Source organism: Hyperolius riggenbachi, chromosome 9, assembly GCF_040937935.1.
Source record: "Hyperolius riggenbachi isolate aHypRig1 chromosome 9, aHypRig1.pri, whole genome shotgun sequence".
NCBI lineage: Eukaryota > Metazoa > Chordata > Amphibia > Anura > Hyperoliidae > Hyperolius > Hyperolius riggenbachi.
Window position 1 is genome coordinate 258322739 of NC_090654.1, and position 21997 is coordinate 258344735.

General features: G+C 47.5%; 1 protein-coding gene across 1 annotated transcript in view; it reads right to left on the reverse strand.

Annotated features, from left to right (window-relative positions):
* The window catches only part of TMEM260 (transmembrane protein 260), a 162476-nt gene extending 155378 nt beyond the window's left edge, over window positions 1–7098 (reverse strand). The window contains exon 1 of the mRNA XM_068254379.1: window positions 7080–7098. The gene's annotated coding sequence lies outside the window, so the exon portion shown is untranslated. The remainder of the gene's footprint in view (window positions 1–7079) is intronic.
* Window positions 7099–21997: the final 14899 nt, after the last annotated feature.

Below are 21997 nucleotides of genomic sequence, written 5' to 3' on the forward strand. Positions count from 1 at the left end.
GGGTTTCCTGCAGCCCCATAAGCATGGATGAGTCCCTCGCCTTCCTCCTCAGCGCCGCCATTCAGCCGCAATCTGCTCCGGTAAGCGGCTGTGTGACGTCAGCAGGGGGCCTTCTGCGCATCACTCAGGCTGACGTCACTCAGTCAGACTGAGCCATCTACCGGTGTTTGATTGCGGCTGAACGGAGTATTCCGGCCGGACTGTGGGAGGCACGGGTGAGGACGGGGAGGGACGTATCCATGCTTATGGGGCTGGAGGAAGCCCCGGGTAAGTAAAAAAACAGGCTTTTTATTCATTTCTGGTTTTCTTTAAAGAAAATCTGTAACATCAAAAAGTCGCCTAGGAGGTACTCACCTCGGGAGGGGGAAGCCTCAGGGTCCCAATGAGGCTTCCCACGCCATCCTCCGTCCCTCGGGGGTCTCGCTGCAGCCCTCCGAACAGCGGAGATGTAAATATTTACCTTCCCGGCTCCTGCTCTGGCGGCTCCGAAGTAGGCGGAAATACCCGATCGCCGTCAGGTCTGCGCTACTGCGCAGGCGCAAGTCTCCGGCGCCTGTAGAGCGGACCCGACTGAGATCGGGTATTTCCGCCTACTTCGGAGCCGAAAGCCGCAACAGCGCCCCCGCTGGAGCCTGCAAAGGTAAATATTGAACAGGCTGTCGGGTCTGTCGGGCGGCTGTTTGGAGGGCTGCAGCGAGACCCCCGTGGGACAGAGGACAGCGTGGGAAGCCTCATTAGGATCTTGAGGCTTCCCCCTCCCGAGGTAAGTACCCCCCAGGGGAACTTTTTGATCTTACAGAGTCTCTTTAAGGTTCCTTCCACACTGAGTATGTTGCGTTACAATAATAATGCAACCTTGCCGAAAAGTTGAGGCGTGACCATTCAGTGAAGCATACAGTACAATGAAAGTATGTCTCACTGCCAATGTAAACACACACATCACCCTGTAAACGCTCTCCATGCTATGCACGAACACCCCGTAATCAATGTGCTAGCCCCCTAGGAATATTGCATTGCATTGTGATGTGATATTGTCTACTGCAACACAACACACACAGTGTAAAAAGAGCCTAAGCGGGCACACATACAAAAAAAAAAAGCACCTGGATAAAAGGGTGCAGGGGTTTGACCCTAGTAAAATATCGCTAAAATTGGCGATATTCTACTACTAGATTTTGATAGTAAAATATTGGTAATATTTACCAATATTTCTATGGCTAAACATCCCCCCCCCCACCCCAGTGGTGCCTAACCCTAAAGCTTAAAACACACCATACAATCTTGGTTGTACAGATTTACCAAATATATGTAGTATAAGAGCCAGCAGATTGAAAATACCTTGAATAATTGATTGGATAAGCTCTTATACTACATGAAAGTGGTAAGATTGAACAACCAAGATTATATGGTGTGTGTTGAGCATTAGACCTGGTGGTGCCTAACCCTAACACCCCCCCCCCTTCCTTTCTCCGTGGTGCCTAAAGGTGGCCACACACGATACAATAAAATGATCCGATTTTACAGTAATTCGATAAAAACGATCGGATCTCCCAAAAAAATCGAAAGCTTTTTTTTCATTCGACTGAAAAATCCGATCGGATTTCCCGTTTTCTTCGCTGCAGCCTCCGTAGAAGCGCTGTTTAGCGTGAAACGGCCGTCAGGCATCCTGTGCCCAGCACCCACCATCCTCCACGCCTCTTCTCACCAGGGTATGTGTTTTTTCATGCTATACTTTTTGCAAGATGCTGTACGTTTGCACTTTATCCTTGCTACAATAAATTGAACACTTGCAGCAGTGCCAGCTTTCCTGCTATCTTTGTCTGCTTGCCATTTGATGTTGTTGCTTGAGCACGCTGAAGAGGTTTAAAGAAGAGGTGTATGTGTAGTCCTCCTGTGCAAACTGCCTGTTGTCGCAGCTGATGTGTGCATGCCATTTCACTGTAGTGCCAACCATCTGCTTTTCTATGAATCTAAACCCTAATACTCCCCCTGGTGGTGCCTAAACCTAACCCCCCTCCTAAAGCCCTACACCCCTCTTCCGCAAAGCCGCGATATGTGGCTATGAAGGTAAATTTTGGCACCTTATTAGTGGCAAGAGGGTGCAATTTCTGCAGACAGGCTTGCAGAAAACCACATTTCGGCATTGTATAGCGGGTATCGTGGTCATTCTAAAAGTTGTGATTTGTGGCAAAGAAGGTAAACTTTGGTGGCCCTGTAATGCCACAAAATGCGGCTTTTATTATAGGCGCCTGTGGTGGTGCAGCTTTTCCCGAAAGGGCTCCTGCTCTCTTCTTCTGTTTCGGCATTTACACTATATCAGTTCCAATCCCATATAAATCTAGTATGGTTGAGTCGACCGAGTAGGAAACCTCTTAGGGAAATTCTACTAATGTCATTGTTTGCCGTTTCAGCAGTTCTCCAATGACAGCACTTTCTACAACTTTTAGACTTCAGATAGGGAGTAATCAGGGCCGGCGTTACCATAGAGGCAAAGGAGGCAGCTGCCCCAGGGCCCCAGAGCTTGCAGGGGCCACCAGTGGCTACAAGAGGAAAAAAATTTCAAATCGACCTTATAGTTCCTGAGAAAATCGATTTTAAAGTTTCAAAGTAAAAAAATACACATTTCAAAACCAGCCGACTTTAATGGTTAATAGCAAATCCACCTTAAATTCTAGAAACCCTAAATTTGCAGGATATGTTAAGGAGATCATTGGGAATAAGAGGAAAAAACAATTTTTCCAAAAGACCTTATAGTTTTTGAGAAAATCGATTTTAAAGTTTCGAAGGAAAAAAGTATACTTTTAAATGCGGTAAATGTCACTTTTAGTACCTAACGGTAGTGTAATTTTACATGTATCAAAAGAAAGAGCAATACATTTCCTGACAGAGTTTCCTGGGGGTCTATACACAGCCGCAGCGCTTTGGCCAGGGATCGCTATACAGCCGCAATATGGCTGTATGAAGATCCCTGGCATTTTTTTCCTATTTTCCCAATTTTTTTTTTTTAGAGTGTGGGAAATTTTTTTTTTTTAATTTCGTGGGGTCCCCCCTCCTGAAACTTTTTAACCCCTTGTCCCCCATGCAGGCTGGGGTAGCCAGAATGTGGAGCTCCGACCAATTGGGGCTTCAAACCCTGACTATACCAGCTGCAAAAAAGGTCCCTTAATGCCAATTTTTGCTCCGGGGTATCTGTTGGGGGGGCCCCGCAGGTTTATTTTGCCCTGGGCCCTCATTGTTGCTTGAACCGGCCCTGGGAGTAATAATAACTATGCCTTCACTATTCAGTCAAATAGAACAGTTTAAAGAGGAACTCTAGTGAAATTAGTGAAATTAATGTAATGAACAAAAGTGCTTAACTTTTACAATAATTACGTATAAATGATTAGTCAGTGTTTGCCCATTGTAAATATTTCCTCTCCCTGATTAACATTCTGACATTTATCACATGGTGACATTTTTACTGCTGGCAGGTGATGTCAGTGGAAGTAGCTGCTTGCTTTTTTGGCAGTTGGAAACAGCTGTTATTTACCACAATGCAACAAGGCTCCCAGTGTGATGTTTGCACTATTGTCCTGACATCACACTGTGGGAGGGGTTTCAACACAATATCAGCCATACAGAGCCTGATGATCCGTTTGAGAAAAGGATGATATGTTTGAGAAAAGGAAAAGATTTCTCATGGGAACGGGGGTATCAGCTACTCAACTAATAAACACTAAACTCAAGAAAGGGGGAGGTGGCTTACCTCAATAATGACAGTCACTGTCCATATGTCAATAAAAAAGGTCTTCGCACAGGCAACGCATTTCAGGGGTCTGAGCCCACTTCCTCAGGCCAATACAGTGTCATTGCGGTTTGTAGCCAGTGAATTGAGTGTCTCTGATTCTTTTTCAAAGTGCTACGACACCCCATACCTTTTTAGTTCCTATGAGTTTTTTTTGCTGGGTCACCTCAACCATACTAGCGCCATCCTATGGGACTGTTAACATCTCTGCGTAGTGATGGATCGTGTTATCCTGCATGCAGGCTTTGAATTAACGTGTATGTTATAACCCACGCAGTGCCCACACTGTGAACGTCACATAGCTTTTACATTGCAAAGCAACATTAATATTATTTATAGAGCACCAGCATAATCCATAGCGCTGTACAACATGCAGAACATACAACAGTGGGAGCATAGATACATGAGCAGTTATTATTTAATATTTATATAGTGCCAACATCTTCTGCAGCACTGTACAGAGTATATTGTCTTGTCACTTCACACTAACTGTCCCTCAGAGGGGTTCACAATTTAGTCCCTACCATAGTCATATGTCTATGTATGTATCGTAGTCTAGGGCCAATTCAGGGGGATAGCCAATAAACTTATATGTATGTTTTTGGGATGTGAGAGGAAACTGGAGTGCCTGGAGGAAACCCGCACAGACAGGGAGCACATACAAATTCTGTGCAGATAGTGCCCTGGCTGGGATTCAAACCGGGGACTCAGCGCTGCAAGATGCTATCTACTACGCCAGTCAGGACAACCAGTGACACAAGTCACTGTTTCCCTCCTAAACAGATACCTCCTTCCTCTGCCCCCCAGACATTAGACGTAATGAGATAGGCATCAAATCTGCCAATACAAATGGCCTAAAAGTGGGAACAAGCCCAAAAATAATTACTTCAAAAACACCTTGGGTTTTTTTTTTAGAAAATAAATTTTAAAAAATTCCCCAAAAAATTGCTTTTTTTTCAACTCTGTAAAATGACATTTTGCTGCGGTACACTGTACTATATAGCGAGGCACAAAGGGGGGACAAGGGGGCAGAGGTGGAACAGAGAGAGAGACACACAGTGGAGGCAGAGGTTGCACAGAGGGGGACACTGAGGGAACAGGGGGGCATAGGTGACACGGGGGGTGGGGGAGGGTTAGAGTGTGACACATCAGGGACACTGATGGCACAGTGGAAGGGAACGAAGGGGACGCAGTATAGACAGAGGGGGACACTAATGGCGCAGGGGGCCAAAGGTGACACAGTGGGGAGGGGGGGGCAGAGGGGACACTGAAGGCACAGGGGACACAGTGGGGGGGGTTAGAAGTGGCACAGAAGAGGACAATGAAGGCACAAGGAAACCGAGGGGGACACTAATGGCGTAGGGGGCCAAAGGTGACACAGTGGGGGGGGGGCAGAGGGGACACTGAAGGCACAGGGGACACAGTGGGGGGGGGGGTTAGAAGTGGCACAGAAGAGGACAATGAAGGCACAGGGAAACAGAGGGGGAAACTGGAGGCAGAGGGGGGAATAGGGGACGTACAGGGGACAGAGATGGCAGAGTGATGTGAGTTAAAGGGTCACTTAAGCCAACCTAAAAAAATGAGTTTTAATCACCTAGGGCTTCTACCAGCCCCCTGCAGCTGTCCGGTGCCCACGCAGACTTGCTCCGATGCTCCTGGCCTCACTGGCGGCTACTTCCAGTTTCGGCGACAGGACCCGACAGGCCGGGAACGTGAGTGATTCTTCGCGTTCCTGGCCACAATAGCAGTATAGAGGACGCTATTGCGGCCAGAAATGCGAAGAATCGCTCACGTGCCTGGCCTGTCAGCTTCTGTCGCTGAAACTGGAAGTGGCTTCCGACGGAGCCAGGAGCATCGGAGCGAGTCTACGTGGGCACCGGACAGCTGCAGGGGGCTGGTAGAAGGCCCCCATGAAGAGATGGACTAGCCCAAAATCGGAAATGTCGGATTTCTACTAACTACAGTAAGTGACAGCAACATGGGAGAAAAGTCATTTATGGCTCATTTTACTCTGGGAGAAATGTACTTCCTAATTGTATGTGTTTTAAATTTTAAGATTTTCACGACAGTTCCTCTTTAAAAACGTTACATTTTATTTCAGCCCTGCCGGATGCTACGGTGGGTTCTATTCACAAAACGTCTCATAAATTACCTATTTTCTGTATCACCTAATTGATAAAGTAACCTTTCAGCAAATTTGCTAACAAAATAATCACTCAAAGTAAGTTGTTCCCGATAAACTTCATTTCAATATTACTTTTCTTACCTTAATTATTTTATACTAGTAGACCTAAGCCCGTTTCAAAACGGGCTCTAGGTCTGTGTTGAAACCGCGCCTCCCTCTCCTCCCCTCCCCTTTCTTCCCTCTCATTTTCCCCCCTGACCGCCGCATGCGCACGCCCGCCACACGCCCCTTCTGGCCTCGTCCTCCCTCAGCTCTCCTCAGTCTCTGGGTCCCTTCCTGTACACGGACACGGGAACACGGGACACACACACACACACAGGAAGTGCAGGGATGGGACGCAGAGACAAAGAGGTTTTATTATACAGGATTTTTGCTCTTTGGGAGCTTACAAATGAAACATAGATAAGGTGAAAACAGAGGAAAACAGGTGAAAAAGCATTGTGAATCATGCCCATTGTGAGGTCTGTTATGAGAGAAACAAAAGGGATTAATTAAAATTCAAAAGAAAATCATGAAACAGTAATTTAAAAGAGAAGAAAAATGGCAGCTTCCATATTGCTGTCACTTCAGAGGAACGAGAGATTTTCTGCCCGGTTTGCCGTACAGTTTCCTCTTTGTAATTCCTGGCATTAGTCACTTGTGTGGCTGGAAATTAATTTATCGAACCTGTCCCTGCCTCAGGTGTGCTTCAGCGCTGCCTTCCTGTGTGAGCTTATTACTGCAGCACGACTTCCCAAAGGAATTTTATGACAAGGCGCAGAGAGCAGGCTGGGAGCCCCGGAGGGCCAGACCCCATTTCCTATTCTCAAATCAATTTCTCCAGCTAATTAGCAGCTTTGAAAGCGGTAATGTGGACACGGCATTTGTGCTCGCTTGTAATGACCCGCATCATTTCTCACCTGCTTGTCACAGGTACAGAACGCATACTGCAAATTATTACTGCTATTGAAGTTTGTTTATAAAGTGCTAACAAATTACGCAACGCTGTACTTGATGCTGTCTTTACAATGGATAGGGGAGGCATTACTACATTAAAGAGGAACTGTAACCAAGGATTGAACTTCATTCCAATCAGTAGCTGATACCCCCTTTCCCGTTAGAAATGTTTACCTTTTCTCAAATAGATCATCAGGGGGGTCTGGATGGCTGATATTGTGGTGAAACCCCGCCCACAGTGTGACGCCATGACGTCCTGACAGCTTCCTGTCTGTGAGCCTTGTTGCATTGTGGGAAATAACAGCTGTTTTCAACTGCCAAGCAACCAGTATTTCACTTTGTGCATGTAAATCTATAAATAAAACAACCTTTTAGCCTATCGCATTGTTAGGGGGTGTGGTTATAGATAATGGCAGTTGGTGCTGTCGTTTTTTTCAGGTCTGCCAGTAGTAAAGATGATGACCTGCAGGCTGATTGTGGGTCAAACAATATGAATCAATTACATGGTGAATATCAATCATTTCTTGATCTCTCGCCTCGGGTGGGGGAAGCCTCGGGATCCTAATGAGGCTTCCCATGCCGTCCTCCGTCCCACGGGGGTCTCGCTGCAGCCCTCCGAACAGCCGCCGACAGACCCGACTGTCAATTCAATATTTCCCTTTCCAGGCTCCAGCGGGGGCGCTGTGGCTGCTTTCGGCTCCGAAGTAGACGGAAATACCCGATCTCAGTCGGGTCCGCTCTACTGCGCAGGCGCCGGAGACTTGCGCCTGCGCAGTAGAGCAGACCCGACGGCGATCGGGTATTTCCGCCTACTTCGGAGCCTACAGCCGTCAGAGCGCCTGCGCAGGAGCCGGGAAGGTAAATAATGATGTCACCGCTGTACGGAGGGCTGCAGCGAGACCCCTGAGGGACAGAGGATGGCGTGGGAAGCCTCATTAGGATCCTGAGGCTTCCCCCACCCGAGGTGAGTACCCCCCAGGGGACGTTTTGACGTTACAGATTCTCTTTAAAGGGAAGGTCCAAGCAAAAAAAAAAAATTAGTTTCACTTACCTGGGGCTTCTACCAGCCCCATGCAGCCACCCTGTGCCCTCGTAGTCACTCATTGCTGCTCCAGTCCCCCGCTGGCAGCTTTCTGACCTCGGAGGTCGGCGGGCCGCATTGCGTACATTTTTACACATTCCCGCTAGTGCAGGAACATTAACACATAACACATACATTTTTACGCGTTAGTGGTGCAACGCGTACATTTTTGTTCCTGCACTAGCTGGAATGCGTAAAAATGTATGCAATGTGGCCCTGACCTCCGAGGTCGGCAAGCTGCCAGCAGGGGACTGGAGCAGCAGTGAGTGACTATGAGGGCACAGGATGGCTGCATGGGGCTGGTAGAAGCCCCAGGTAAGTGAAACCCATTTTTTTTTTTTTGCTTGGACCTTCCCTTTAAAGCATAACTATCTAAAAAAAAAATCTAATTTTAAAATACATACATATAATTGTACAAATGCCCTACTAATTACTTTATTCCTAGGTTGCTGTCACTTACAGTAGGTAGTGAAAATGGGAAAGATCTGTCAGGTTTTGAACTAGTCCATCCCCTCAAGGGGATTCTCATGATTTGTTTTATTTACAAAAGCATGTATTGAACAGCAGTTGCTCAGTTCAACTGCCAAAACGGTGTGCAAATGAGTAGGGAAGCTAGCTGACATCTTTGTATAGATCCTTTCCAAAGAGTGTTTTTGTAAAGTATAAAGACAAAGCTGAAAATCCCCGTGTAAAAAAAGCCTGAGGCCTGGAACCCACTGAAAACCGCAAACGCAAAACGCAACCGCTAGCGTTTTGTCTGAGCGGTTTGCAAGCGGATTCATGCGCGTTTTTGGTCGTGTTTTGCAACATTGTATTTTTTTCCCCAGCGGGTGCCTAGCGTTTTGCGTTTTGCGTTTTTATCCTGATTGGTCCTGTGAATTATTTTTCATTTTGTTACAGTGTGCTTAACCGCAAAACGCTAGCAAAACCGCTCAGTTTAGGTTTTGCTGAGCGTTTCTGCTAGCGTTTCAATACTTTACATTGAAGCGCTAACGCTCCCAAAATGCTGCATGTCCTGCGTTTGCGTTTCTGAGAAACGCAAACGCTCCTGTGGAAGTTGCCCCATCCATTAACATTAGCCCAGCGTTTTGGCAAACTGCTAGCGTATCGCAGTGCTGCCAAAACGCTGCCAAAAGCGCTCCTGTGGGTTCCAGCCCTAATGGTACGTACACATTTGCGACTATGGTCGTTTGAAACAGCAGCTTAACGATTGGTCTGCTGACAATCGGGTAAAGAACTTTACCAAACGATCATTAAGTACAACGACAAACGAACGATATCGGCACAATGAGAAAATCCAACAGGACGGATCGTATTGAGCGACAATCGTTACAAAACTATAGTGTGTGTATAGTTATCTGCCGAGAACGATCGTTACAAGGGCCAATGCGACTGCGTTGGATTCTGCCCAGCTTCCGTACTTCCTGTGTAGCGCGACCCGTAAAGATTGTTACATTACAAATTTCAAATAAACTTTGTTTTCAAGTTAACTATCATATATTTTTATCTATTGTAACTCCATTTTTGTGGAGTTTTTTTAATTTTATATAAATATGTACGCAACATTTCCCTCTGAGGGCTCGTTCCCACTATCGCGAATCCACATGCGTCCAATGCATGCGGATTCGCACATGTAATGCAAGTGGATGGGCCTGTTTCCACTGTAGCGTTGTTGAGGTGCGTTTTTTTCAGCGGTAAAAAACCGCACAAAAGAGCCAACGAATTCGCCTGCGAGTGGAATGCATGCGAATCGCCGCTAATGTATTTAATAGTAAAAACGCATGCGTTTGTTACATGCGTTTTTACCCGCGATTTCGCGTGCGATTTCGCACCTTTTTCAATTTTATTTTGCCCTGGCAGTGTCATGGTTAATTTCGCATGGCACCCTGCCATGCGAAATCGCACGCGAAATCGCGGGTAAAAACGCATGCGGAAACGCATCCGCATGCGTTTTTACAAGCGTCGGAATGCCGGCGAAATCGCGTCGCAACAGTGGAAACAAGCCCTGATCGTTCGTTCTTTTCTGCGAGAACGATCGTTAAAATGTTTATGATGATTGCTGCATCCCATTGTTGCATTCCAATCGTTCCAATATTGTTCGTCTGGTAACTATCGTTCCTTGCAAACGATCGTTATCGCAAGTGTGTACGTAGCATAAGTGTGGTTTCACACTGGGGCGGTGCGATATTTTTACCGCACCCCACTGCAAGGAAATGAAAGTCTATGGGGACTTTCATACTGACGCGATAGTTCATGATGCGACGGAAGTGACATTTTTGCTGCAACCCCAATGCTCGGACAAATCTACGTAACTGCACGGTTCTGCGGCGACGTGAGTAATGTAAGGCCACATACACACATCAGACCATAGTCTTTTGAAAATGAAAGATCACAGACCAATCTTACCACCCTTCATGTAGTATGAGAGCCATACTCTACACAGTCTTTTCTATGGAGCTGAACTCCACATCAGAAAAAAATCTTTGCAAGATGCTGCACACACAGATGCTGTACAGACACAAAAGATCAGTATCTGCAAAAGATCTGTTCCTGCCAAAAATCCATTCCTGCAAATTGCAATGATAGTCTATGAGATCTGCAGATCATCATACATACATGATTTAACTGACATTCATCTGCAGATCAAGCAATCATCTGCAGATCTGAAAATCCATCCTGGTGGATCTGATCTGCAGATGAATGTCAGTTAAATCATGTGTGTATGATGATCTGCAGATCTCATAGACTATCATTGCAATTTGCAGGAATGGATTTTTGGCAGGAACAGATCTTTTGCAGATACTGATCTTTTGTGTCTGTACAGCATCTGTGTGTGCAGCATCTTGCAAAGATTTTTTTCTGATGTGGAGTTCAGCTCCATAGAAAAGACTGTGTAGAGTATGGCTCTCATACCAGGGATGCTCAAATTCGGCTTCGGGAGATATCCAGATTTTTGCTATCCGGATATCTCCCAGTAATGCTGTGCGGGCTGGGCGGGAGGGTCAAGCTTACCTCTCTGACGTCTTCTTCGGTCGTCCCTCAGCGCCTCCCACGATGCGCTCCAAGCGGCGGTCACCTGATTGCAAACACTTCCTCCTTCCGGGTTGAAGGAGGAAGTGTTTGTAATCACGTGACGCGCATGGAGCGCATCGTGGGAGGCGCCGAGGGACGACCGAAGAAGACGTCAGAGAGGTAAGCTTGACCCCCCCCCCCGCCCAGCCCGCACAGCATTACTGGGAGATATCCGGATAGCAAAAATCCGGAAATCTCCCGAAGCCCAATTTGAGCATCCCTGTCTCATACTACATGAAGGGTGGTAAGATTGGTCTGTGATCTTTCATTTTCAAAAGACTATGGTCTGATGTGTGTATGTGGCCTAAGTCTGTGGCGATGCGTGTGTGAAACCCCGCTGCAAATTTTACGTGTCGCGCATGCGCAGAAGCGTGTTCGGAAGAGTATTTTTAGCAATACTCTTCTGCGCACATGGTCGCGTCAGCCACAGGAAGTGAGCATCACTTACACTATTTCACTTAGAGACAAGCCTACAATGCCTTCAGCAGCAATTATCACCCAGTGTAGAGCTACAACTTGTTTCAAGTATTCTGGCCTTTGTTTTTCCACGGGTGACAAGATTCTGGAAAAATTACCTAGAATTCGAGGCCCATCCGGGAGTTTTTGCAATCGCACGGATGACAATGGGATTCGCATGTGTCATGTGTTTTGGTGTTATTTATTTTTTTGCTGCATGCCATCCTATTTCCCCCCCCCCCCCCGCAGGTAAACATGGCGAATCCTCCCTATTAGAAATGAACCCTTAAGGCCCATAGCCACTACGCAATTTTCCCGACTACCGTATTTTTCCAACGACCGACATTTTTGTTGAGCGACTAGTGATCGTTTCCATGGTCTCGCAACGTGGGTACAGGTTAGTGAACAAACTTTTAGCGATGCACGGTGGATCGGATCTTTATGATCCCTGACGACTCCGCATAAAGTACAGCGATCACCTGACGCCTCGTTCGCGCCCTTCATGTTACGTTTCGTGTACCCGCTGGCCAGAAGATGGATTGGCCTCAATTCACTAAGCAGTTTAGCCTAGTCTACAGATGGTTTTTAGTCTACTGATGGTTTGGTGTAATGTTTTAGGCCCAGTGCACACCAAAAACCGCTAGCAGATCCGCAAAACGCTAGCGGTTTTTGAAACGCTTTTTCTTATTTTTATGAAGCGTTTCACCTAGCGGTTTGCATTTTTAGGTAGCGTTTTTGGTGTAGTAGATTTCATATATTGTTACAGTAAAGCTGTTACTGAACAGCTTCTGTAACAAAAATGCCTGCAAAACCATTCTGAACTGGCGTTTTTCAGAGCGGTTTGCGTTTTTCCTATACTTAACATTGGAGGCAGAAATGCCTCCGCAATCTAAAAAAATGCCTCAGCTCGGGAGTATGCGTTTCAGCAAAACGCCTCCCGCTCTGATGTGAACCACCCCATTGAAATACATTACCCTGGTGTATCCATAGCCTCAAGCGGCTGTAAAAACGCGAGAAAATTCGCTCGGTGTGCACCAGCCCTGAGACCTGTTTTTAGACCTGGTCTAACATTCAGTAATTACACAATTAACAAGGGCAAACAAGGAGTAACCACGCCCGCTTTTTATGACAGAGATTAGACCAGATGATTTCTGTCAGTAAAGTAATTCTGTGAGGTATTTTAGATGTGATGCTGCATACACACTTGAGATAAAAGTCTTTGGAAAAGGCAAGATCACAGACCAATTTTACCCCATTCCATGTAGTATGAGAGCCATACCTACACAGTCTATTCTATGGAGCTGCACTCCCCATCAGATAAAATCTTTGCAAGATGCTGCACACAAAGATGCTGTACACATGCAACAGATCAGTATCTGCAAAAGATCTCTTCCTGCAATAGATCCATTCCTGCAAAATGCATTCATGGTCTATGATATCTGCAGATCCTCATACACACCTTGTTTAACAGACTTCATCTGCATATCAGACAATCATCTGCAGATCTGAAAATCCATCCCGGTGGATCTGATCTGCAGATGATCTGCAGATGATTGCCTGTTAAACAAGGTGTGTATGAGGATCTGCAGATATCATAGACTATGAATGCATTTTGCAGGAATGGATCTATTGCAGGAAGAGATCTTTTGCAGATAATGATCTTTTGAATGTCTACAGCATCTTTGTGTGCAACATCTTGCAAAGAATTCTGTCTGATGGGGAGTTCAGCTCAATAGAATAGACTGTGTAGAGTATGGCTCTCATACTACATGGAAGGGGGTAAAATTGGTCTGTGATCTTGCCTTTTCCAAAGACTTTTATCTCAAGTGTGTATGCAGCATGAGGATGGAACCTTTTGAATTAATTATGCAAAAGTTTCATTGTATGCAGAGGAGAGCTCATCAAAGGAGAAGGATGTCAGTAATAGCTACTCTACTCATTTGTGCATTGCATCTTTTCATCATTTCCCCTGCTTTACCCACCTAATTACCAAATGATTTAGACCAGGTCTAAAAACAGGTCTAAAACATTTGGTAATAGTGAATTCCCCTTTGATGCAACTGACCAAACCATAAGTAGACTAAAAACCATCAGTAGACTAGTCTAAACTGCTTAGTGAATTGAGGGCCATTGTGAAATGCTGGTCGTCAGGGCAGGAGGACATCTCTGGATCCTTCTTCCTCCTTAGGGTGGTGAGTATTTCGCTTAACGGGGGGGGGCATAGAAATAGCCATAGTAGCTGCTATGGGGCCCTGAAGCAGAGGGGGCCCAGATGGTACTTGATGTACTCACTATTAACTGTCAATAGCATCAAGATGGTGCCGGGTGAGGACGCCACGGCCACAGGGCTCCGGTCTCTTTGTCTCCCCTTCCCCTAACATCCCCTCTGGCGACCTCCCGACCACCTCCACCCACCTGAGGATGATGCAGGGGCCACGATGGTGCCTCGCAGGCTGCTGGAGGATCGGGAGGGAGCGTGCTGCAGGGTGAGGACTGCTTGCCCGGGGAATCCATCACTGCTGCCAGGGGAGCCGGGACGCCGCTCTGGAGCAAGGGGACGCCGCACGCACCACGCAGCGCTGCGCAGCACCACGCCGCCTCCACACTGCATAGCTTCCGCCTCTCCTGCCGGGGACCACACGGAGAGGGGCAGCGGCGGCTCCACACTGCTCTCGGTCGCTCATGACTGTCGGGGGCTGCCGCCTGGGAAGAAGCCACAATATGCCCCCGCCGCCAACACGTGCTCCCGCCGCCACCACTGCCGACCAGGGCCGCCGCCGGAGACCTCCCCATCACAGGACTGCTGGGGTTGCCGGTCCCCCTCCACCACGGGTCGCCCAGGGACCAGCAAGGGCACATGGGTCACCCGCCACGTGCGGAGGAGGCCTGTCTGCAGCAGCTCCCCAGTCACCAGGAAACGACCACGACCAGGCTGCCACCGTGCTGATGGAGGGCCTGTGGCTGCTCCTCGCAGCCACAGAGAAGGTATGCTGCCCCTGGCCTGTCCACCTCTGCTGCCTAGCCAGGGTGCCCCCTTCCCGGCCCTATGTCCACCAATGAGGCCCAGCCGAGGTGCCCCCCGGCCTCATGTCCACCACTGCTGCCCAGCCTGGGTGGCCCCAGGCCCCACGTCCACCACTGCTGCCCAGCAAAGATGCCCCCTGGCACCACAGGGCCCCACTGGGTCTGCACCCTCATCAACCAGCCATGTGGACCCTGAAATTAGGAGCGATTCTCCTCGAGAAACCTGGCTCAAGTGATCCCTGCTGGCCGCCTCCATCACGATCCCCCCCCCCCCCCCCCCAGCATCCTCTCTACTTTCCGCGGACAATCGGAGCACCTGTCTAGTTGGGAGCGCGTCGCTGTGTAGCGTCCAGTGCCGAAAATGGCAGTGCTCATATCAGCTCTCAGGCTGCTCCTCCAGTCCCGCTCTTTTTCTGTTCCCGCTATCAGTGTATGTCTTGCTATGCTATGTGTGCATTACGTAAATTGTACGTGTATGCTGTAATGCTCAGTTTTTGCTTTGATTTTGCTTTTGCTTTTGTTTATACGTATGTACCTATGCTTAATTGTATATGACGCTCTGCTTAAATGTACGCACAAACTGTAATGTTGCCCTATGTATGCTTGTCCCACGTCTACGCATGTACCATGCTATTTTCTGTTTTTTCACCAACGACCCTGTATGCGCCAAAACTAATTCCGGGTACAATTCACCGTTGTACTTGGCGAAATAAATTCTGATTCTGATTCTTGTGTTCCTTCACCCTCTGACTGTGTCTCAGTGCCCATGGACTATATGCAGTGTAGATGAGAATGAACATTGGTTACTTATTTAGAGGTAAGGAGCAGGCGGCATTGCTCAAGGATGCCTATATCTGATGGTGCCATGAAAGTTATGCTTTGGGGCCCTATAATCTCTAGCTACACCACTGCCTTAGGCCTCGTTTCCACTTGTGCACGGCATGCGTCTTGCGAGATGCGATGCCTGCACAGCTGTGACGTGTCTCGCAGCCGAAACCCTCTAGCCGCGCTATGCACAGCTATAGGGTTCGGACGGGTGACGCGAGCATTATGCTGCAGGGCCTCAGATTTTTTCCCCGGCCACAAATTCAGATGCTCTGCATGGACTTCTACAGGCTGCCCAATTCCGTCCGAATTCGTGGCCGGGGAATCGCCCCGTTTTCGCATAAATGGAAACCTAGCCTAATGGCCCATACTCACGAGGGACTTTTGTCGCCTCAACACGCGGCGCGCGCGTGTTGCGGCGACAGGTCGCCCGTGAGTATGGGCCGTCGCGCGCGCGCGCACCCCGAACTGTCGCCCGTCGCTCATGTCGCCATGCGATTGAAAGTTTCAATCGCATGGCGACAGTCGCCGCCGCACCTCCCCCGCAACTGTCGCTAGTCTGCGTGAGTACGCGGACTAGCGACAGCAACCTCCATTGTGGTAAATGGAGCTTCCGGCTGGGGGAGGAGGAATGTCGGCGACAGCTTCCGTCTCGCCGCTGGTCCCTCTTCCGCGTGTGTACGCGGAGGGACCTGGCGAGGAGCTGTCACCGGCCTGTTGCCCACACGCTCACGTGTGCTGGCGACAGGCCACTTCTGCAGCCCGTGAGTACGGGCCATTACAGAGTTATTCAACTTTCACTGGGTAAACATTGATGACAAGGTAGCCTAGTCAAAGAACACCAAATGTAACAAGCTGCCCGGGGGTTATACTGGGATCTTACAATGAAAAAAAAGCTACTTGTGGCTTTTGGTATGAGACACAGTTGGAAATGGGAACACAGCTGGGACATTAATCTCACTTCCCAGGGTTCAGCTCAGGAGGTGTCTTTACAAGGTCGCTCTGTGTGCTGCATTTAAGTTTTATAAAGTTGGAACAGTTTAGTAAATTGGGGGGGTGGGGATAAGCCACATGGGGGAGGGAAGGGATTGTCTGTTTAGGGCCTCCTTGGACCTCCTGTTGCTCCAACCTGGTCTACCTTTGTACCATCTCCAGCCTGGATCTGCTAGAATGACTCTTTTCTCCAGACAAAAACAACATCACCAGATGTTAATTAAGCAGAGGGGCAAAACAAAGAACAAAAAATATACTGCAGGTAAGAGAAAAACCTATACTCAATGCAGCCTCTGCAAGCTGCTCATTAATGCCTACCATTCAGGAAATAGTAGATCAGGGGAAAAGACAACAGAGCCCAGTGCTAATTGTGCCTTAATAGCCTCATGTTTACCTTCATATGTTTCCTAATTAGATGTTACAGTGTTAATTACTGTACAGAGATTATGCTTATTTTTACTTTTGATTTTTTTTTCTCTCCTAGCTTTCATTAGCAGTGTCTTGCTGTTTGACTAAGTATATAGCAGAGCAGAATATACGACAGATATACTGTGTTTGTCAGCAAGCTCCAGCCGTTGTTTTGGGTTGTGTCTGATGAACGGTGATGGTGAACAGACTAATTTGCCTAAGCCGCAATCCACTGTGCAAGGATCTGTAGTACAAATCCCCGATCTGTGTGTCATTCCACTTTAAGAACTGGAAAGGGGGTCCTGTGCACCCCTTTCCCTTGCATCTTCCAGCGCTACCAGTCCTTGTAGGAGGGCCACTCTAAGGGCTTGTTCACGCCTAGGGCGTTTTGCGATTTTAAAAAACGTTCTGAAACGCTAGTGCAATGATTCCTTATGGGACAGTTCATATCAGCGCGTTTTGTCCGCTTTCCGCTCAGCAAAATGCTGCATGTACCATTTTCGGGGCAATTTTGAAGGTATAGGAAAACGCAAAACGCTCACAAATCGCTTTATCCGGCAATTACGTTCGCGCTTTTATTAACAAATACATTGTATTTATTCATTTCCGGGTGAAAGAGTTCACTTCCTGACTGACATCAGGAAGTGAAAATAACGGAATCACACTGCAAAAGCGCTTACGGGAGAAAAGCGCTTTACAAATGTTATTTGTTGTTGATGTTGTACAAAGCGCATTGTACAAAATCGTAGCGCGCAGTGGAGCGCCGGGAGGGGGGAAAAAACTTGCAAAAAATTGAAAATAGCTGGCATCAGCCATTTCGATTTTAGATGTGAACAATGCCTAAGAGCCCTTTCACACTGAGGTGTGAAAATCCTAATGAAAGCCTAATGAAAATCTGGGGGAGTTCACACTCACCACGTTGCGGACGGTATGCTGCACCGGAAGTGCCCAATCTAACACGCTTCCAAACCTGCGTCGATCTGCGGCGGATCGGAAGTAATGTAAGTCTATGGTAACGCACGTGTTGTTAAACAACCTGCCTCAGTTCTCAGCACCGCGCATGTGCGTAATTGTATTTTAACAATACACGTCCGCACACGTCATCAATTGCGCAACAGGAAGTGAGCATCACTTCCTGCTTGGCCGGATGCCAGACGTGGATTACCGCGTACTAATGCGATAATCACTGAAGGCCTGTTTTTGGCAGGGCGGCCGTCGCACTGCCAATCTGCTCAGGCTGGTTTCACAATGGAAACTGGCGGTAGCGGTGTGATGCGATTGGATGATCGCATCACACCGCAATGCTAAAATAGCTTTCTGAGATTTCCACGTTAATACAGCCTCCATATCCCTCTCACTTCAGTTGACTTTAATGGCATGTAACTTTATATAAACATTATCCCCATTCCCACGATACAGGCAATGTCCATTTGTGGAGTTGAACATGAATGGTAAGCAATACATGTTGAGTTCCACTCTACTTAACCAGGTGTAAGCAAAAAATGAAATAAAATCACAATCAGAAACATAACGTGCGCTAGTCCGATTCTTAAATCAATTAAGCAGTCAAGAAAAGACACAGAACATTTATATTGTGCTTTTTTCCTAGCGGACTCAAAGTGCTAGAGTTGCAGCCACACTGGGGTGCGTTCAAAAGGTAGTAACAGTGTTAGGAAGTCTTGCCCAGGGTCTCCTTACTGAATAGGTGCTGGCTTACTGAACAGGAAGAGCCAAGGTCAGAACCCAGGTTTCCTGTGTCAGAGGCAGAGCCCTTAAAGGGGAACTTCAGCCTAAACGAACATGCTGTCATTAAGTTACATTAGTTATGTTAAATAAAAAAGATAGGTAATCTCTTGCCCACCCTGTTTTAAAAGAAAAGGCAAATGTTTGTGATTTTGTGGGGGCAGCCATCTTTTTTATGGGGCAGCCATCTTTTTGGTTGAAAGGAGATGACAGGGAGCATGAGACACAGTTCCAACTGTCCTGTGTCCTGATCACCCCTCCCAGCTGCGCATGCTAGGCTTCAAATCTGAAATTCAAAATTTAAAAAAACAAATTTTCACCAACATCAGAAATCCTATCATGCTTTGCACAGCATCAGGGAAAAAATGCCTGGGCAGTTTTCTTCTGTGCAGCTAAAAATGAGGCTTAGGTAAGAAAAACAAAGTTCTGATGCTGTGAAACTGTTAAAGAAACACCAAGCCTTTTCAGTGCTGCTGAGTAGATTTTTAGTCTGGAGGTTCACTTTAACCAGTACACTATCCAGCCAGTAGCTGATTAAACAATGAGGTTCCTTTTACACTTAGTGCATTGCTGCGCGTTGCATCACACAAAAACACTGCATCCCACTGCTGGAACAGTGATAGCCTTACGAGGGCTATCACAGTGACCACGACGTGGCAGGTGCCGGCCCGGTAACACACTGCATGCACTACTGGGCAATTTGCCCGTATGTCTTGGAGATATAATGTCAATGGAAAGTAGGCCTCACTGATTTAGTCGCACCCCACCGATACCGCACAGTGCGACTTACCGGGACCATTGCAGTGCCATCGTATAACCATCGCGCAGCAACAGTGCAAAGGAGGCTTTAATTGGTGACCGAACTGGATTAGCCCTCTGACCACCTTCGGATTGCCGATGCAAACTTTTGTTTCCTTGTTGGGCGGAAATTTGCATATCCAACTCATTTTCACCTCTCCAGCTGCTGAGCGCGATTTAAAAGCTACTCTTAATTGTCACGTTTAAATGACGCCTGGAGTATTTTTCATTAACCTGCGGTGAAAATGAAGAATGTTTCCCTATCAGTATGCATGCGAGAATAAGCGACTTAGTAATTACATTAAACACACTATTGGGTAACTTTTGACATCCTTATCGCTTATATTGTGCTCTTGCTATGGAGAGCTGCAGCAGGTTAATTGAAACATGCACTATTATATTTGAAACACAATAGCCTGTGTCTAGGACTAGATTAAATGCATTTTCCTTAAATATTTGGAGCCTAAATTTCTTTGATCTTTTTCTTTTTTTTTCTTCCTTCGAGTCCCGGATTAGGATCCTTACCCAGAAGTTAATTATACGCCGAATGAGGGGCAGATTGCTGGCACCAGAGCGTACTCTAGTGGTGAGAAGGAAGAGATGTCGCCCTGGCCGCTTGTCACCGGGATCTGTGAGATCTCATTACCTGAAACAGAAGCTATTGTGTGTTTTCAGTCATCAAACATTTAAAATCTGGCCAATCATTCTCACCTAAACTTAGAAGGATATGGGTTTTTCATTTTAAAATAATACCAGTTGCCTGACTCTTCTGCTGATCCTGTGTCTCTAATATGTTTACCCATAGCCCCTGAACAAGCATGCAGATCAGGTGCTCTGACTGAAGTCAGACTGGATTAGCTGCATGCTTGTTACAGGTGTGTGATTCAGCCACTACTGCAGCCAAAGAAATCAGCAGGACTGACCAGCAACTGGTATTGTTTAACTTCCTGAGCGTTACGCCGCTCAGGAGGTTTTGCTTGCTGAGTCCCCCAGTCTAAAATTAATAGCTTTAATGGCTTTATTGTAAGTTAGCTAGCACTAGACTAGCTTGTTTAGGTCGCCGGCACCTCTAGATGACCCACGATCCAGCCGTTATATACATTACCCAGCCTGGATCCAGCGATCGCGCAGCCTCCCCGGACAGCTCCGCTCTTCTGTATGGGGAGGATCGCACATGACGTCATGCGCAGACCTCCCCATAGAAAGACCGTAGCTGTGCGAGGAGGCTGCGCGATCGCTGGATTCAGGCTGGGTAATGTACAGTATATAACAGCTGGATCACGAGTCATCTAGGGGTGCCGGCGACCTAAACAAGCTAGCCTAGTGCTAGCTAACTTACAATAAAGCCATTAAAGCTATTAATTTTAGACTGGAGCACACCTGAGGCCAGCAAAACCCCTGAAGCGGCATGCCCGACACAGTGTCTGGCATGCCGCTCAGGAGGTTAAAAGGAAACATCCATATCCTTCTCAGTTAAGTTTCCCTTTAAGGTGGTCGTACATCTATCGCTTTTGCGGCCCGATCGACCATCTGATTTCATAACTTTATGAAATGGGATGAAAATTGGTGCTGCACCAAGCAAGACTGATCAGCAGTTTGATCAATTTATGGCTGAAATAGATCGAATGTATCGATCGAGCATGCTGGAAAATTTCAGGTTTACGATATTGCGATGAATGAGAAGGACTCCCGGATGCTGTCCACTCAAATGTTAAACTTATGTTAAGCAGTAAGATCAAAGCTGATTCGCCGCATCCCCATGGCAGAACGAGTTATTTATCTCCCCAAAATCCCGGGGCAAATTTTCACGACTTTCGAGGTCGAGGATTTTGCTGCCTGGGGGAGGCAAAGCTTTGTGCAGTAGCTCTGCCTCTAATCCCGTTAATCTCCGCCTCTCTCCGCCCTTCTCAGTAAAAGAAGACTGAGAGGGGCGGGGATCCGCGGAGATTGACTGGAGCAGAGGCAGAGCTACTGCGCAAACTACTGCCTCCTCCAGGAAGCGTGAGGAGAATTTTGCCCTGGAGATTTTGGGGCGATAAATACATCATTCTGCAGCTTTGATCTTACTGCTAAACATAAGTGAGCAATAAAAAAGCAAATTATTTTGGCTTCAGACTATCTTTAACCTCCCCGGCGGTATGCAGTTTAAGTGGCTGTGTCCGCAGGGGGGGATTTTTTTAATGAAATGTTTTTTTTTATGTTAGCTAGCACTAGGCTAGCTAACTGTGTTGCCCAAGTCCCCTGGCACCTCTCAGACCCTGCCCCCTTCCCCCCAATCGCCGCCGGCAACACTCACCCGTCCGCGATCCCGCCAGGACCGCAGCGTCCCGATTAGCATCACTCGTCGATATGGCGACGATCGGACATGACGTCATGCGCAGTTCCGATCCTCCCCATAGCGAAGCCGGGTGCTGATTGGGAGGCTGTGCCATCGCGGGATCCCTGGGGGGTATGTATACCGGAGGTGATCGGGGGCAATCGGAGGGACTTGGGCACCATAGTTTGCTAGAAAAGTGCTAGCTTAACAGTATGTAAAACATTTTATTTAAAAAAATCCTCCCGGGGCGATGCGATCCCTTGCGGTGGCTAGCCCGACACTGTGTCGGACTTATCGCCAGGGAGGTAAATGGCCCCCCTGGTGCTCATGCATTCAAATCTCACCTGTACCAGCTGCCGCAACTGTCCAGCTGCT